At 43.0% G+C, this 6,000-nt stretch overlaps 1 pseudogene; it reads left to right on the forward strand.

Moving 5' to 3' along the window:
- Positions 1–1,347: 1,347 nt before the first annotated feature.
- Positions 1,348–3,147, forward strand: LOC118531527 (E3 ubiquitin-protein ligase TRAF7 pseudogene; annotated as a pseudogene).
- Positions 3,148–6,000: the final 2,853 nt, after the last annotated feature.

Here is a 6,000-nt window from a genome sequence, read left to right on the forward strand (position 1 = left end):
CAGGGTCCTGGGATGGATGGAGCCCTACATCAGGCTCCCTGCTCAGCGGGGAGTCTACTTCTCCCTCTCCCTCTGCCCTTCCCTGTCCCTTTCCCCTCCCCCACTCATGCTCTCTCTCTCTCTCTCTCTCAAATAAATAAATAAAATCTTAAAAAAAAACTTCCTTAGCCTGTAGCCTGCGTAAGCTTTAGTTTCCTATGTACAAAAATAAAAATACTTACCTAATGTGGATAATATGTGAATAAATTAAACAAAGTCATCAATATTTTTTATTATGGTTAGAGTATATTGGCTAACATCTTTTGAAAGGTGCTTAACTGATATCCTCATTTCATTGTCTCTGTGTACACTGTATCACTTTTAAATGGCAAGCCCCTCCAGGGCAAATGTCTGTGTTTCATGCTCTAAAACGCTTTTGAGTCCTACAAAAATGAGGCAATTTTGGAAACTTCCTTTAAGGATAAGTGCTTATTAGACAGACAAAGCATCTGCTCATGGGAATCTTGTGCTAGTCTCTCTCTGTCTCCCTCTCGCTTTCTCTATCTCTCTCTCTCTGTATTTCTCCAACCCCAGAACTCTGCTACAGATGCACATCTCACCCATGCCTCCTGCTCTGCCTAATAAACAGTTCTTTAGGAAAAAAAGGTACTTTGGCCCAGCTAGCTTGTCAAACTCATTCCCTCTCATCTTTCACTGCTACACTATATAAAGAGAAGTCTCACTCACTGTCTCTTTTCTACTACCCAATTACTCTAATGCACTGCAAGCCAACTCCCTTCTCCACTACACTACTGAAAATGCTCTCCCAAAGGTCATGGATTCCTCCCTATTATAGATCCAACAGTGTTTCCTCAGTGCTCATCTTCTTCATTCTCTTTGCAGCCCTTGACCCCGCTGACTATTCACTCTTTCTTGCTGTGTGTCTCAGTATTCAGGCAGTGAGCACTGGAGAAATTCAGACCTCAAAGATCTTTCAATACTGTCATTTAAACTGAGTTTAGTATCTATAAAATTCAAGTCCCTGATGAAAGTCCCTGTGCTCTTACATTGTGCAACATTTATCATGACCTTATATAGAAGGGAATATACATAACTTGATGATACCAAACTTACCTCGTTGATTCTCTTAGTAGATGTGGCTAATAATTATTTTGAAAATGCACGCAGGTCCCTTTCTAGAGAGGCAGCCAAGGGGGCCCGATGAAGCTGGAGGGTGGTGTTGCTACTTCCTGGTGGCCACAGGTAGGGGACATTACATAAATGTCCAGGATACCTCTCATGAGCGTGAGGTCGGGCAAAGGCACCTGCTACAACTGCTTGGGGGAGCCTATGAAGCCATCCACCCCAGATCTCACCATAGGGACCAGGATGGAAAAGACTTTGGGGCCAGCCTTTTCAGCTGTCACTACCATTGCAAAAGCCAATAGGACCAGCATGCACAAACAGCACCACAGGGTGCCCCCCTCCTCCAGCACCCTCATCTACTTCCCTCGGGATGAGGAAGTAGGCATGTCCTCACCCTGCACTCCGAATCTAAGCTCTACTGTGCTGTCTCTGGCAGCTGCCTGCCCTCTGAGTCCAGCCTGTCTCTGCACTCCACATTCTTGCTGCCAGAATATAGGGAGGGGCTGGAGCCTCTAGGGTTTGCTGAGCAGCCCTCAGTGAAGCTGTTGCCAGCTCTGCTACAGTATTTTCAAGGACCCTGTGATCAGCACGTGGAGGCCCATGTTTTATTGAAGATGCATCTTAAAGTCAGAGAAGTGTCCCATGAACAACACCAAGCTGACGGTGGTAGTGAACAAAATTGCAGTGGAGTGTAAATCTGGGAGCTCTTCATTCACTGCAGGCACGGCTGTCCAGTGGTGGCTGGCAGGAAGTCCATCTTTGAGGTAGATGCCCTGTGGGGGCCCCTTCACCATCAAGCTCAGTGCCTCAGACCCCAAGGGCTGCTGTGACTGCAGGCTCCAACCACCCTAGCAGCCAGCCCCTCCTCAAGATGAACCTGGAGGACCCGTCAAGGAGTACAAGCACATCAAGTATCCCCACTTTAAGGTGCCTGTTCATGGGAAACCAGGATATGTTTGAGATGGACCTGAAGGAGTTCCTGCATCAAAAGGCTGACAGCTTCCACAAAATACATGTGGTGCTGACCCAGAAAGACCAGGACATTGTTTTCTGCACCTCATGCTTGGCAAGCTCTCAGAGAAGATTGACCAGCTGGAGAAGAGCCTAAACTCAAGTTTGATGTTCTAGATTAAAACCAGGGAGCTCAGAGAGGACCTTATGGAGTTCTGGAGGGATGTGTCCATGTTGAAAGACAAGATGTCCTACATCAATACATGCTGAACACAGGCATCCTAGGATCCTATGACTTTCAGCAGATCTTCAAGTGCAAAGGAAACTGCGTGGGCCAAAGGGCCCTGTCTGGTGTCTCTGCATCTACTCCATGGGTGACATGTGGGACACTTGTATCACCTGTAAGTGTCAGAAGATGCTGGAGAGGATCATGACAGCATTGTGCTGATGCTCTGCCTTCAGGGGCACAAGCTTGACAGTAGCTCAGAAGACTGTACATCAAGTGGAATATCCAGAACCTGCAGAGGGTGAACATGACCCAGGCCCAGACAATTGGTATACACACTGGTCTCCTCATACAGCATGCTCTTTAACAGCTCCCTGAAGGACATCCAGGTCTGGGACATCATGGGCACTGAGCTGAAGTTAAAGAAGGAGCTCGTGGGCCTCAACCACTGGGTGCAGGCCCTGGTGAGAGCTACATGCACAGTGGCTCCTAACCAAATAATCAAGATCTGGGACATCTGAACCCTCAACTGCACCCACGTCTGTAGACATCACCAGCAGCATCTACTATATTGGCACAATGAATGGCCACATTGTCAGTGGCACCTAGGAGAACCTCATTCACACGTGAGACATCAAGTCTAAGTAACAGGTGTGGGTCCTAACAGGCCACATTGGCACTATGTATGCCTTGACAGTCATTCAATGCCAGACCAGACCAAAGTCTCCAGCATATCCTATACTCGGTCTGGGTATGGAATTCCGTGCCCTTTCTCCATACTTCGCCCCATGCATCTCTTGCATCTGTCTGTTCCTGAGTTATACTCTTTCATAATAAACAGGTAAACTAGTAAATAAAATGTTTCTGTGAGTTCTGTGAGCCACTCTAAGTAATTAGTTAAACCCAGCGAGGGTTATTGGAACTTTCAGTCTATAGCCAATCAGTCAGAAGCCCAGAAGACAACCTGGACTTGCAGTTGACTTTTGAATTGAGGAGGGTGTGGGTGGTCTTGTAGGACTGAGCCCTTAACCTCTGGGACCTGAGACTATATCCAGGTAGATAGTGTTAGAATTGAATTGAATTGCAGGGCACTGAGCAGGTGGTGTCCCAGAATTGCTTGTTGGTATGAAGGAGACACCCCCCCCCCAACACACACACACACGCACACTGGAACTGGTGACCAGGACCCACTAGTTGTTGATTTGTCTGAAGAGTATTAGTTACTTTCTTAGTATCTGTTTTTCCTATAAAAGAAAGCAATAAAGAGCAATAAAGAGAACATAGGCTTTGGAATTAGAAAGATCTAGATTGAAAACCCTGCTTCACCTTTACTAGTTGCATAGCTGGGAAACATATTTACCAACTCTGAGCCTCAATTTCCTGATCTGTAAAACAAAAATAAAAATCGTACTTCCTGGAGGTGATGGGAAGATGCCATCTATGCATATAAGGTACCTAACTGAGAGTCTGGGACTTAGTAGGAATGCAAATAGATGATAGATGATAGATAGATAGATAGATAGATAGATAGATAGATAGATAGATAGATAGATAGATAGATAGATAGATAGATAAACAAGTAAATCATTTCTTTATGATATTAACTGATTCATTTTGGTAACCATTTCTCATTTCTACTGATTTCAGATGAAGGAATACGTCTGCAAAGACATACTGCCCTTTCTACCCTACCTTATACATTTTAAATGCACCACTGAAATTCTGCCATAAAATAAAGGAGAATGCTTACCTCTTTAAGAATATATAATTATTGTTGACAGTCAATCAGCTTGAAGAAGCACTTCTGGACTGATTAACAATGACCCATAATTAAATACAACAGTACTTAGAAAAAGACCTGATGGTCCCAGAAAGAATTGTTTCAGGAATGATGAGTGTTTATCATTTTTATTTGCTTCCTAAGTGGCAGTTATCAACATTAGTTATCCAGATTTTTAATTAAAAATGGGAAAAATTAATAAGGTAGTACTATCAAGAGAAACTTTTAAATATTTGTCATCATAATATAAATTCAGTATCTATAATCATATGTATGACATAGAATGTTTTTTTTTAATTTTATTATGGTATGTTAGTCACCATATAATACATCATTGGTTTTTGATGTGGTGATCCACGATCCACTGTTTTCGTATAATACCCAGTGCTCCATGCGGTACGTGCCCTCCTTAATACCCATCACCGGGCTAACCAATCCCCCCTCCCTCCTCCCCTCTAAAACCCTGTTTCTCAGAGTCCATAGTCTCTCATGGTTCATTTCTCCCTCCAATTCCCCCCCCCCATTTTTCCCTTCCTTCTCCTAATGTCCTCCATGCTATTCCTTATGTTCCACAAATAAGTGAAACCATATGATAATTGACTTTCTCTGCTTGACTTATTTCACTTAGCATAATCTCCTCCAGGCCCATCCATGTTGATGTAAAAGTTGGGTATTCATCTTTTCTGATGGCTGAGTAATATTCCATTGTATATATGGACCACATCTTCTTTATCCATTCATCTGTTGAAGGGCATCTCGGCTCTTTCCACAGTTTGGCTATTGCGGACATTGCTGCTATGAACATAGGGGTGCATATGGCCCTTCTTTTCACTACATCTGTGTCTTTGGGGTAAATAGTAGTGCAATTGCTGGGTCATAGGGTAGCTCTATTTTTAAATTTTTGAGGCACCTCCACACTGTTTTCCAAAGTGGCTGTACCAGCTTGCATTCCCACCAACAGTGTAAGAGGGTTCCCCTTTCTCCACAACCTCTCCAACATTTGTTGTTTCTTGCCCTGTCCATTTTTGCCATTCTAACTGGTGTAAGGTGGTATCTCAATGTGGTTTTGATTTGGATTTCCCTGATGGCTAATGATGATGAACATTTTTTCATGTGTCTGTTAGCCATTTGTATGTCTTCTTCAGAGAAGTGTTTTTTCATATCTTCTGCCCATTTTTTGACTTGATTATTTGTTTTTTGGGTGTTGAGTTTGAGAAGTTCTTTATAGATCTTGGATACCAGCCCTTTATGTGTAGTGTCATTTGCAAATATCTTCTCCCATTCTGTGGGTTCCCTTTTTGTTTTGTTGACTGTTTCCTTTTCTGTGCAGAAGCTTTTTATCTTGATGAAGTCCCAAAAGTTCATTTTTGCTTTTGTTTCACTAGCTTTTGGAGATGTATCTTGAAAGAAGTTGCTGTGGCCGATGTCAAAGAGGTTACTGCCTATATTCTCCTCTAGGATTTTGATGGATTCCTGTCTCACATTGAGGTCATTCATCCACTTTGAGTTTATCTTTGTGAATGGTGTTAGAGAATGGTCGAGTTTCATTCTTCTGCATGTGGCTGTCCATTTTTCCCAGCACCATTTATTGAAGAGACTGTCTATTTTCCATTGCATGTTTTTTCCTGCTTTGTCAAAGATTATTTGACCATAGAGTTGAGGGTCCATATCTGGGTTCTTTATTCTGTTCCATTGGTCTATGTGTCTGTTTTTGTGCCAGTACCATGCTGTCTTGGTGATCACAGCTTTGTAATATAGCTTGAAATCGGGCAACGTGATACCCCCAGCTTTGTTTTTCTTTTTCAACATTTCCTTAGCAATTCGGGGTCTTTTCTGATTCCATACAAATTTTGGGATTGTTTGTTCCAGCACTTTGAAAAATGTCATTGGAATTTTGATCAGGATGGCATTGAAGGTA

Source organism: Halichoerus grypus, chromosome 9 (genome assembly GCF_964656455.1).
Source record: "Halichoerus grypus chromosome 9, mHalGry1.hap1.1, whole genome shotgun sequence".
In the NCBI taxonomy this organism is placed as follows: Eukaryota; Metazoa; Chordata; class Mammalia; order Carnivora; family Phocidae; genus Halichoerus; species Halichoerus grypus.